Below are 13341 nucleotides of genomic sequence, written 5' to 3'. Positions count from 1 at the left end.
ATAAGGAATGAACACTAAATCCAATAGTGTCCCTAACTTCCCTAAAACCATCAATTCATGCCAACAGTTAGGTACGCCAGTACTTCTAACTCTCTAAGTTAGTCTCAACAAATAATAATGATGCACACATGAATAAAGTGAAACCGCAATGAGATATTTACAAATGAAATTCAAATGTGAAAAACACCTCGTCATCTCTGTGCTCTCAGTAAATCTTACGTTAATGGCAATGGAGATAGGCAGGAAAGTTGTGGCCATGGTGAAGAGCATCCTGTTAGTCCAGGAGGCTCTGCGGTAACTGCGATATTCTCAACTGACAGCAGCTTTCACCAATGAAAAGCTTCCCCTTCCCAACTGATCACTTGTGTCGCCCATGCACTCCACTGATACTTAACATGGACACCAGCAAAAAGCAAGAGCATAACAGGTGGTTTCCACTTGCTATTCCACAGTTAAAATTCTGTCCTAAAAGTGCGGGTCAATGATTGAAAAGAATTTGACAAGAAATAAAGAGGATGTTCAGATGTGCTTGCCCCACTGGTAAAAAAAAAATACAAGTTTGTGTATCATGGAGAAGATGGTAAATAGGGAGCAAATGTGCAATTTGAGAGAATTCATCAATGTCAGAGGCCTCAGTCAAGGCCCTATGTGATAAGTTTGAAAAGATGGAAAGAACGTCAACGCAGAAAGTGAGGTTTGAGAGACAAGGGGGCCGAAAGGAAGTGGATGGAGAGATTGGAACTTATATTAATATAGAAAAATAAGCGACTTAGTAAAGCAACTGAAGGAACAAGAGAGAAGATATTTGAATGTAGAAAATTACTCAGGCCAAGGGTCTTCAAGACCTTGAAGACAAAATACGTAGTTATATAGAGCAAGGTGTTTGAAAGTGAAGAGGAAGAGTATAGAGATTGAACAGAGCAGACAATAACCACATCATCACAACAGTTATTTGAGTGAAGAGTTTGCAAATAGTGGGGGTATGGTGGCTTGCACATGACATAGTTAATCAATATAGTTGTTTGTGAGGGTGCCTTGGAAATGAGGCTTTCACAGCTCGACAATTTAAAAAAATTGCAGAGCCCCAGGAAAAAGGCAGGGGAATGGAATTGAGAGTTGTTCTTAGAGAGAACTGCCACAGAGGAACGAATGACATCCTCCTGCGCTGAAACCTTTGTAGGACTCTGGCCTGAAAATAGATTAAAATGCTTGGGACAGGTTTTATGGTCAGACTGGTGAGTTTGGGGAGCCAGAGAGATACCAATCCCTTTACAGCCTACCTTGATGCTACCTCCGTAGCTAGGAAATGCTTTTTTTTTAAGCACACTTCTCTCAATTCATCAGTTGTTTTTTCCTCCAGCCTGTGGAGAAGTTTTTGTACAAGTCTGCATCAGAGATCAAGTTTGATATAAAATTAAGAAATAATTGCATCTTATTTTTGTGGAAAACATGAGTTTATAATCAAGATCAGCTTTAATTTTTTTAGTTTCAATTTAAGTTGTGATTCATAATCAAAATAACATGGGATGGTATTATACTCTTCCACTAATGAAAGGGCTGACACAGAAAATTGAGATAATTCCAGTGAACAGGTTTCAGTAACAAGGATATTTCATTTGAACTTTAGTTTAAAAACACATCCAATTTGCAAAACCTGAACTTGAAAAACCCTGTAAAATCAGTTAAATTGCTGGAAAACTTACCACTTACAATATGGTAAATGTGAATAAAGCCTGTGAATTCTGATTAATTCAGCGCAACTAGATTTTACTTCAAACAATAATTTTGAAAACCTGACCTCAGAGCTTCTATCCTTCATTTCATATACCTAAAGGAAGCCTCATCAAGTTGACCATGACTCAAATCAGTGCTGTGACCATCCTTTTTCTAATTCAGTTCCGAGTCTGAAAGTTGCAGATCTACAGACAGCTGAAGGCAAAGAGCTTTCAACTGCAACTGGAGGTGTACTTGAATTGCAGATCCTGAAAGAAAGGGGTCTCAAGCTTCTAATTTGGTAATTGCAACTAGACAACAGCTAGTATACATGTTCTTTAAGCCATAACACAAAGGCATAGCTGTCGATAGTTTGACTGTATTTCAATATATTTATATACAGATCATGGAACTGTAGCTTGGTTCTTTGTACAGCTCCTTCTAGAAATGGCTGTGCAAGTTCCAAATGAAAAAAAGCTTAGCCGGTGACTTTGGCCACATTATAAATTGTTAAAAGCAGCCATATTTGCTCAAGTCACTGTTTCCTATCTCAAAACATTTGGGCAAATGCAAATGGCACATCATCAAGATGAAGGAACTGGCTTTCAACGTAGATAACCTAAACGCTTACGACAGAACCTGGTACAAGAATTTAATGACGAAACAGCTGTGGCGGCACAGGAACAAAGAAAAAAGCTTATAACATGCTGAGACTTGTGTTCGTAGGTTAAAATAGCGTGTTGAGGAAAAGTTTATCACTTTATGGAACAGAAATGAAAGCCAAGGAAGCAAAAGTCTACAAAGAGATAAGAGTTTGTCTACTAATAGGTCCAATAATACCAAACATTCTGGTAAACATTCCACATGACACTCAATAGGTCTGAAACTTCATGCAGAATACACAGGAACGAAGAAGAAACAACGAGGACAATAACAGCTTTTTACAGTAGAAGAACAAAATCATTTCGAAGATTTACAGTCTCTTCATTACATCAGATGTGTTAGTCTTTATTACAAAGGGATTGGAATAAAAGAACACAAGTCTTTAGTGCATAGTGTTTCGGAGTGCCGTGTACAGTTTGAGTCCCTTTATCCGAGGAAGGCCACACTGGTGTAAAAGCAGTGTTGCAACAATGGTTCACTGGACTGGGATGAGATTATCCTTTGGGGAGGGAGTACAATTAGCCTAAATTCCCTAGGCTCTAGAAGAACGTGAAGTGGTCACATTAAGATACATAAAATTCTTGGAGGACTTGGCAGGGTAGATGCGAGGAGGATGTTTCCTCTAGCAGAAGTGTCAAGCACTAGCAGTCAGATATTTAGTGTCAAAATGAGAAGCTTATTCACCTATATAATTGTATCTTTAAATAATTGTAAATCTTTCAAATTCTGCAAACAGCACTGCGGACGTTCAGTCATTAAATATGGTCAAGGCAAAGAACAGTACTTTTAGACATAAAGGGAATCAAGGGACATGTTAACAATGTGGGACAGTGAAATGGAGGTAGATTAGCCATGATTTTGTTGAATAGCGGAGCAAGCTCCCAAGAGCCAAATGGCCCACTCCTGTTCCTATTTCTTATGTTCTTCTGAATGTCCCATAAAGGATAACATTCTGCAAATGTAATTAGAGTTGCAGAGAACTTCCATTTTCATGTGTAATAAAATTTGGCATGTAAAATCGGAGTGAAGCAACTTCGAATTCATCAAGTCGACGTATATTTTCAGAGTCGTAAAGAATTCTGCCCAAAGATCTAGGGAACTGTTGCTGCAGCTGCACAATAAAAATCAATGTTTCCAGAGATAAACCTGACAATTAGAGAGAGAGATGATTTGCAATAAATCTGATTTAAAGCAAAAAAAAACTCCCTCTGAAAAAAGTACAAAATATGACAGTTTTCATCAAGGATTCTGCAGTGCTAATGGGCAAGATTTAACAGACTTCTGAAGTTAAATCACTGACTTATCCTGAAACACCACTTAGTTTGAAATGCAATGAATTTATATTTGATGAATAGTGGTTTACCACAAAATTATATTTGAGGGATCAGGATTTCATTCTCACAAGCTAACATTGGCCTTCCTGCTGCACAACTTTCTACACAATTATAAGGGATCACAGCAGAATATAAATTGTTCTTTATTTACTGTCATTTGCCAGAATGTACTTTTCAAGTACACGGACAGGATTGAGAAAACTGCTCAAATGGTTGGATTAACCAAGTAAAAATGAAATTAGGTAGAGTTTTCTACCCCAAAGTAAAACATTACAAAGAACAAAAAAAAACAGTACAGCACAGGAACAGGCCCTTCGGTCCTCCAAGCCTGTACCGATCATGTTGTCCTATCCAGACCAAACCGTTTGTTCATATGCCTATCAAGATAAGTCTTAAATGTGGCTAATGTAACGGCCTCAACCACATTACTTGGCAGTGCATTCCAGGTTCCCACCACCCTGTGTAAAAAAAAACTTCCCCCACACATCTCCACTGAACCTTTCCCCTCTTACCTTGAACTTGTGTCCCCTCGTAATTGTCATTTCAGCCCTGGGAGAAAGCTCCCAATTGTTCACCTTATCCATACCTCTCATAATTTTATAAACTTCTTTCAGCTAGTAAATCTGGTATGTTCACGTTATATATTAATGATTTGGACGGGGAATCTGAATATATTATGTGCAGATAATACAAAGATGGGAGGGTGACTGTGAGGAGGATGCAGAGCTTCAGTGTGATTTGGACAGGCTGAGTCTATGGGCATCTCCAGTATAATGTGGATAAATGAGAGTTTGTCCACTTTGGTAGCAATAATAGGAAGATAGATTATTACTTGAATGGGTGTAAATTGAGAGAGGTGGATCCTCAACAAGACCTTGGAGTCCTCATGCATCGATCGCTGAAAATAAGCAAACAGATACAACAGGCACGCCGCCATAGCGAAAGGATTGAGTATAGGATGTTTTGCTGTAATTGTATAGGGTGCTGGTGAGGCCACATCTGGAATACTGTGCACAGTTTTGGTGTCCTTTTCTGAGGAAGGGTGTGCTTGCTATAGAGGAAGTACAGTGAAGGTTTACCAGGTTGATTCCTGGGTTATGGGGAGAGACTAAAATTGATTAGGATTACATTCACTGGACTTTAGAAGTGTGAGCGGGGATCTCATAGAAACTTAAAATTTCTAATAGAATTAGACAGGATAGATTCAGAAAGAATGTTCCTGATAGTGGGGGAGCTCAGAACTAGGGGTAACAGTTTGAGGATAAGGGGTAAACCTTTTAGGACAGAGGTGAGAAGAAATTTTTCTACCAGTGGGTGGTGAATGTGTGGAATTCACTACCACTGAATGTAGCTGAGGCCAAAATGCTGTGGGATTTCAAGAATAAATTAGATATAGCTCTTAGGGCTAAAGGGATCAAGGGATATGGGGGGGGTGGGGAATCAGGATATTGAATTCGATGATCATAATGAATGGCAGAGCAGGCTTGAAGGGCTGAATGGCCTACTCCTGCTTCTAGTTTTTTGTCTCTTAAAAGAGATTCCATGACTGCAGCTGGGTGGGAGACTGGGGGAAGAGGCAGGGTGTGGGCATCAGTTTTGATGCTTCAGGTATCATGAGCGTGGAGTAGGCTTGGCTGGTCTTTTCCTGCCAGTCATTCCCGTATGTTCATAACCAAGGAAATAGATCATTACAATGGGCTCCAGAAACATTAGAAGTGTTTTTCGAAAATATTGTGGGATAGAGTGAGGGAGGCTTGTTTTAATTAATAGCCTTTTCTTATTACTAACTTCTATTTACATCATGTCACAGGTTGCACAGTAAATCAAAGTTAGGAGTGAACAGAAGTGGATGCCTGTTGACTTTAAAACATTTGGAATGTCAATATTTCTGATAAGAGAATCTCTGCTGATCACTCATTCACTTATGTGCAACCTTAAAGATAATGTTTGCTGGCACTCCAACTTGTTAATGCTGCTGAGTGGTAAGATTAAGGCTGTCACTCCCAATGACCACACACAAGTTTTGTATCTCCATTGTATCACCACTTTTAGGGGAGATACACAGGACTGAGTAGAGCCTGGGACAGAATTGGAGAAAGCACAAAACCAAATCAGTCCATTGTTTTGTTCTTCCTGCTGGAAAATTACAGGTCCAGGAAGTTTCAACTTGCTGGATTGCTTGGTCAAATAATAACATAATGGTAAGTTGGAGTAACATGAAGTAGACAAAATGTTTGTTCCAGAACAAAGATGAATTTCATTTGTTAGTGAATGTTTATCAAGTGCATAAAAATTCAAAGTACACTCGTGACGTTCACTCCTATTAACTGAATTTAATTTAAAGAGTACTATTCAAAGCTACCCTTTCCAAGGGGATTTAATAGTAATACAAACTTGCAACAAGAACTATCTCCAACAGATTACGGTTTATGTGGATCCTATGTGTTCATTGCAGATAGCACCATTCAAGGCCACATCACCAATCATCATCCTCCTTCAAAACACCGACAATAATCTGCGAGACGCTTCCAATTCCCTCCTGTGTGTTAAATCAGCAGGAAAACAACTTGATGTACTGACATTTGGAATAGAAAGTTCAATAATGATTATTACGGTTAGAGAAATGAGGCTGTGTTCAAAATTCCATACTATACTCAAACTACACATTACAAAGCCTCAACTTTAGTGTACTACAAATGTGCATCAAGGCCAACATGTCAGTGCAGTACTCAGGGAATGTCCTGCACTGTCAGCGGTGCCATCTTTCAGACAAGACAAGACAAAAGCCCCATTTGCTCTCTGGTGTGAATGTAAGAGATCCCACAGCACAATTGCCAAGAATGATTCATTGCTATCTGGATGACACATCTTGGTTTTCTCCTGAAGTTGCATCACAGAAGCTCATCTTCAGCCAATTGGATTCACTCCGTGATATCAAGAGGTGATTGAGCCTACTGTACACGGCAAAGGCCCTGACAACACCTCGGTCATAGTGGACTGAGAAATGGCAAACGGAGTTCAATACAGGTAAGTGTAAGGTGCTGCATTTTGGAAAGTGAAATCAAGGTAGGATTTTCACAGTGAAGTGTAGGATCTTAGGGAATATCATGGAACAGAAGGACTTTCAGGTGCACAATTCTCTAAAGATGGAGTCACAGTGGAGGCGGCTTTTGGCATGGTGGCTTTCATAAGTCAGGGCATTGTATAGAACATCAGAGTACAACAGTTGGGAATGTTATGTTGCAGTTGTACAGGACATTGGTGAGGCCACATCTGGAGTACTGTGTTCCCTTTTAGTCGCCTTGCTATTGGAAAGCTGTCACCAAACTGGAGAGAGTGCAGAAGAGATTTACAAGGATGTTGCCAGGACTCATAGGACTGAGTCACAGGGAGAGATCGGACAGACTAAGACTTTTGTCTTTTGGAGAGGAGGAGACTGAGGAGTGACCTTACAGAAGTGTATAAGATCATGAGAGACATGGATAGGATGAAGGCGCTCAGTCTTTTCTCAGGGTTGGGAATCAAGAACTAAGAGGGTAAAGAATTAATGGGAACCTGAGGAGCAACTTTGCTTTTTTTTTTAAACACAGTGGGTGGTACATACATGGAATGAGTTGCCCAAGGAAGTGTTTGAGGCAGGGACGTTGACAACATTTAAAAGGCATTTGGACAGAAACATGGATAGGAAAGGTTAAAGAGGGATATGGGCCAAATGCAGGCAAATAGGATTAGTTTAGATGGACATTTTGGTCTGCATGAACTAGCTTGGGCCCAAGGGCCTGTCTCCATGCCGCTGATTCTGCCCTGTGCTGAAAAGGCATGTAAGAACACAGGCATTATCCCCAGTGTCCTGATCAATCTTTCTCCCTCAGTCAACATCATAAAAACAGATAATCTGGTCATTATCAGATGACAGTTCATGGGAGTTTGTTTAGGTTCTGTGAACCCCACAGGGACTACACTTCAAAATTGTTTCATTCATTGTAAAGCATTTAGAGACATCCAATAATTGTGAAATGCACTATATAAATGCACATCCTTTTCTGAGAATGTAAAGCAGTCTGTAATATTCTTGCTTCTATCAAATCTTAATGCTATTTATTGACACTTACCACATCCCGCATATCATGTTTTCGTTACACAAGATCGTTGCTAGTCTTAAGTGGTCCCACCAGACAGTGTGGGGGACAGACTTAAAAGTAAGCAACTAAGTTTCATTAGAATGAATTCTTTAAAAAAAGTGAGGCTAATCAATGAAATCTAATTTTCTTTCTAAGTGTTTTTATTTTGACCTGGACGTTTTATGGGAGTTACCTTTATTATAACACTACAGAGCTCGGCAGTGAAAATTCCAAGCAATCAGTAAATCACGTTGAATGTTCAAGTAGATAAAGTGTTTGTTCACAAATCCTTTTATAAATTGGTCACTCATATTCCTGAAAAATAGATGACTTATTCAGAGAAAGTACAGTTAATAGGAAAGAGAAGCAATTTTCTTTCTGGAACAAATTTCCATTTAGATGATAAAATGAATGTTAAATACATTAAAAATCTCTGCTAACTGGATTTGTTGGTAAACACTAGCCACTGGAATAACTACATGGAAAGTGGGAGTGAGTGAAATATTTGTACACTATGTAAAGCACACAGAGAAAAGTCCATTCCCATCATTGCTACTGCCCAACAGCACCTAGAAGTGAGCAAGTCTTCAAACTGAGCATCTTAGAATATTACCAGAATAATCCCAAATACTTTGGAAAGTTCAGTAAGTTCCCTTCCTTATCTTATACGCCCGCCAACCCCAGATCACAGAGTTTTCATCCCTAACCGCAAGCTGTACAGATTTAGTTTTGTTGCTGTTCTTCCTCCCTCGGTGCTGTTTCAGGGGTTTTTTTCCGAAGAACTAATGTTCTAGAAAATGTTATGAACAGTCTTCAAAATCGCAATGCTCTAAAATACTAGGAAGAGTAACGATCACAACATGTGGAGGCATGTTTATTCAAAATAAATGGAAATCCTCAGTGGGACTAACTCCCCACCTTGTAATAAGCCTGGCTGCTACCTCACAGCTGTAATCTGAAGTAGTTAGTGCAGGCAGTGTCCCCAGGCTGTCTCACTCATGTTGAAGGACTGAAAGAGAAGGAAGTGATGCATGTATACACATAAATGCTCTATATTGCAGCACACAAATGTTGTTGCAGTACTTAAATGGATAATAAGTGATGGACAGAACAAGACAAAAAAATTAAAACACAAGTCAATTGCCAGTTCCAGAGCTTCAGCAAATATCAGCCCCATCAACTACGATCATCAATGAGGAGATTTTGCCAAACCTGGATTAGTGGACAATGCTGAAACCTATTTTGCAAACGGAACACACGGCACTGTGTTCACATACTAATTCAAAGCAAAGAAAAATATAACCATGGATTGGTTGAAATAGCCTTGAGACGTGAATAACGTGGTGGGTAACTATCATTGAGATAAGTTGATTTTTTATTGGTTTCGATAACACAGGACTGATTTGTTTTGGTGCACATCAGACAGTTGTGAAAATTCAAAATTCATAAAATTTTGTGCATAAAAACCACAAAACTGATTTATTAAGAGTGAATTCCACCATCTCTGCAGCAGCTTCTTTTGTGGGGTATGAAAGGTACAAGAAAATTCACATCTTTTCTCCAGAAAACGGTCAGTATAGAGTTCTACTTTGAGGATGCAGTGCGAGAGATTTTTTTTTAAGTTCAAGTGTTACCAGTTGAACAAGGCTGTGAAGATTCTTGGGGAGTTAGAATTTCTCATTAGGCTTAACAGATTTTGGTTGGTTAAGAATTGTCAACCACAGGATTTAAGAACAAAATGAACATTGATGGAAGTGGTCAGGTTGAGCCACAAACATTACAACAGGTTTAGAAAACAATCCGTTGAGTACAAATAGTGTATCAGTTCAATTTTCAACAATCTTAATTAAACACTAACGTGAGGGAGCTGGATAAAATATGACAAGGGGGAAAATACCTCACTCAAAAGATGATCCGGGTTTTACAATGATTACAAAACGAACCAATAGGCACCACAAACATGGGGGGGAAAATGTGTTGGTAAATATTAACTATTTTTCGCTTTATTTTACAAATTGCTATTAAGAGAAAGAACAGACCCACCTGTATATTGAAATAGTAAAGTCCTGCAGAGCACTGGGGAGGAGGAAGGGGGAGAAAGAAAAACAGCTATTACTTTTCAATGATTTGTTACCTTAAAGCCATTTGAAATACTAAAATTGAGAATTAAGAAAAAAAAGGAACTTTAAGCACCCATGCATATAAATCAAATATAAAAATCAGGCACAATGACACTTTTCCACCTAATCAAAACAAAACGGAGGAAAAAAACGCAACAAATAAATTTGAGTGCAGTTATTCATCAACATTTATCAATTAATTAGACAATGTTTCTACTCAAAATAAATTGAACCAGTACGAAAAATATCACAATAGTGAAACATGAAGGAATCGGACAAGGGCGACTTCTAGGAATAAAATCGGGGGAGAAAAACTTACAAATTAAAAAATAACGACTAAGTAAACCGATGAACTAATCTCGTGCATTAACAGAGTAGAGCTAAAGGTCTGCTGAACCTGGTAGATCTGCTGCTTTAGACAAAATGGCGGTTCAGCAAATGTCTGCCTTATCATAAGTCACTTTATGCATCCAATAGTCCAGCCAAAAATATAGCCTCAAAAACACCTCAGAAAAACTCAAGTGACTACTGGTCAGGCGATTACAATTATTCAGCCGTTTTTAAATCGTTAGTTAAGAATAAAGACCAAAAGAAAAGGCTTTGAAACAAGATTATTTTTGGAAAAAATTCGAAAATACTAAATCGGGGGGGAAAAAAAGCAAAAAAAATTCCCCCAAAAACGAAAAAATATTTATGCAGGTACTGTAGGCAAAATTACTGGTAAAATAACAATCGGACAGTACAAATCTAAAGGTTATAATGCAGTATTTAAGGGATTGCCACGCCCTAACAAAATTCTGCAATTTTTAGCTCATTTGCAACATTAAAAACGACTGTTTTAAAAAGGCGATACCTATTTATCAGTTCTAAATTTTGCTTTTCCTTGTATTGATCAGAAATCTGTTCCTACTTGATTTTTGCCTTACACCTCAAGCCGCAATTTGTCTTATTAAAAGAAAACTTTACATTTTAGGCTTATATTGATGTTCTGCTTCTCACCGAATTTACAAATGCATCCAAAACGCATTTTAATATTAATTTAATTGAACGAAAATTAATTGTTATTTTCCGAAAATCAAGGGTTTTTTTCCAGAAGTCTTCTCCAATAAAATACTGCAATACAAAGTAATTTTCTTCCTTTTAGCACTATGTTTTTTCATTAATTTGCTACAATAAACCCCCTATGAATTATTCTGAATATTTTCGGAAAAAAAATCTTGAAACGTCAGCAGCAATGGAGCTAGTGAGTTGCATCAGGCTGCACAGTAAGGGTGCAAAAACAGTGAGGTTCCGAAAAAGCCTGAAAAATTATCAATTCGTGAAAAATTACACTCCTTTTTGCACAGATAATCTACTTTATAGATCAAAAATCATAAACATGGCAAAAAGAAATTATTTTCGAACCCGAAAATAGCCTTTTTCCCCCTTCTTAAACCCTGATGCGAATGGCCCTGAGCATGCACTGTGACCACTACCAAAAGACTCTGATATAAAAAACAACTCACTCTGCCTGTAACCTCGTCGAGCTCCAACATTTCAAAGCCAAAAATCATTGAAAAGCATTTTCCCCACCTCGGAAAAGTCTACCTGGCAAATTCGAACCTTTTTTTGTTCCTGAATCGCCCCCCAGAAACCTTCCTACCTAAAATCCTTAGCACAACCTCTGAGCAATTGTAAAGGGTGAAAAAAAAGACTGTTCAGTTCCCCCTGCGCAACTTTCTACACTCAAATTGCACATTTTCTAGGGCAGGGAAAAATCTGAAAAAATTTCAGTGTAAGCCTCTATGCTTAAGGAAAACATGTGCAAAGTCTCAAGTCTGGGGGATTTGTTGTTGAAGAATAAAAAATTTGTATTTGCATGTATTAAAATTGCGCCAAAGCTAACGTCTCTGACTGCCTTGTAACCTTGCCAAGTGGCTGCTATCCTGGTTAGTACAGTAAACTGCCGACCTAGATTTTCTTCCTCTGTAGCTCCTTGGCACAGGGTCAATTTTTAAACATCTGCTTTCTTTTTTCTCACCATATTTAGAAAATATGTGCAATCAAATGCTTACTTCAATGTTTTTGTTTTAATTTTTCTGATTTCCCCCCTCTAAAATGGTGTTAAAATAAGCAGTGGCACCATGCTGCTTGGTGAATCTGCTGCTGCCAATGCAAAACTACATTTTTTTTAAGCAAGGGGAGACAGAGAAGGCTGAATGCACACCCTACCCCTTTTCACCCAAAGATTGAAAAACAAAATAACACAACACAAAACTACCAGAAGGTGCTGAACTCAAAGGAATTTATGCAAGGTCAAAGAGAATCATTGCTCTTGATGTACAATCACAAAATTGTGTCTCAGGGTGAAATGCAATGGAACTTTTCATTTTTAAAGCTCTCCAACATAAAAACTGTGCATTTTTCTTTCACAAACCCAACTGAACATTTTCAGAAATACCGGTTAGAACAAATCCAAGCAACTGTATGCTCAACCAAACGCAAACAATCCAAATACTAACAAATTTGTGGGACAGACAGACGGCAATGGTTGCCACACGCCTACTTCTCATCAAATGAAACTGATACACAGAACATTCAATTAGAAATCTGAATATGCTGCCACTAAAGCAATTGACAATCACATTTCCAAATATGAGTCGCAAGCCAGTTTTCTTCAAACACGTTGCATCGTTTGTTGATAGGATGCCATCTTCTCTCAATAATTAAATTTAAAAATAATAAGGTTTCCACAGTCAAAGCCTCACCTAACTCAGAAGGCTTTCTTCTTAAAAAGCAATTTATATTTTTCAACTCTATTTTCAACTAATTGTTGCACAAAATACACTCACTGGCTAAATTGAAAGGGGAGAGACAGCAAGTGACTTGTTCTGAAACTTCAGCCAGTATCACTTTGTCACTAGTCATTTGGATTTGCATAAGGCAACTAACCTCCAATTTTCAATTTCTCCCAGAAAGTGAAGTGTGTGTAATCTCTACATCCTTTAATCCCTTTCCAAAGTGGCATAACCAAGAATAGAAGGGTCTTCTGAGACAATGAGGAGGAGTACACTGTACACTTAACTGAAATCTCTCCACACCCATTAGTTGTTTTAGAACTTGCTCAGTTAAATTTATTCTGCATCTGCTCAACAAAGCTCAGCCTTGTCCTTCACTGTCACCTTCTCAAATTTTTCATAACTAACCTTGCAGTAATGAATGACATTGGGTAAATACTCAATGCCATCCAAAATATTCCAGGTAACAGTAGACCTTATAATTTTAGTGCAACAAGAATTTACTCTTGCCAGAAGATGCAAAAAGAAAAGACTGATAAAATGATGACGAGAGTCAAGGCTGTTTTATAGCTACGCCACTCACTTGAAGAACCTACTGAGGAATGACTGACTT

General features: G+C 38.3%; 1 long non-coding RNA gene across 2 annotated transcripts in view; it reads right to left on the bottom strand.

Moving 5' to 3' along the window:
* Positions 1 to 11787, bottom strand: part of LOC145337137 (uncharacterized) — a 72488-nt gene extending 60701 nt beyond the window's left edge. For both annotated transcript variants that reach the window (XR_013885316.1, XR_013885315.1), the window contains exons 1-2: positions 11457 to 11787; positions 9875 to 9907 (exon numbers count right to left, since the gene is read on the bottom strand). This is a non-coding gene — a long non-coding RNA (uncharacterized LOC145337137). The remainder of the gene's footprint in view (positions 1 to 9874; positions 9908 to 11456) is intronic.
* Between the last annotated feature and the right edge of the window lie 1554 nt (positions 11788 to 13341).

Source organism: Carcharhinus amblyrhynchos, unplaced genomic scaffold (genome assembly GCF_965287045.1).
Source record: "Carcharhinus amblyrhynchos unplaced genomic scaffold, sCarAmb.v2.hapA scaffold_43, whole genome shotgun sequence".
NCBI classification, from domain to species: Eukaryota; Metazoa; Chordata; class Chondrichthyes; order Carcharhiniformes; family Carcharhinidae; genus Carcharhinus; species Carcharhinus amblyrhynchos.
Note: the sequence above shows the minus strand (reverse complement) of the source record. Positions and strands in the feature narration are given on the sequence as shown.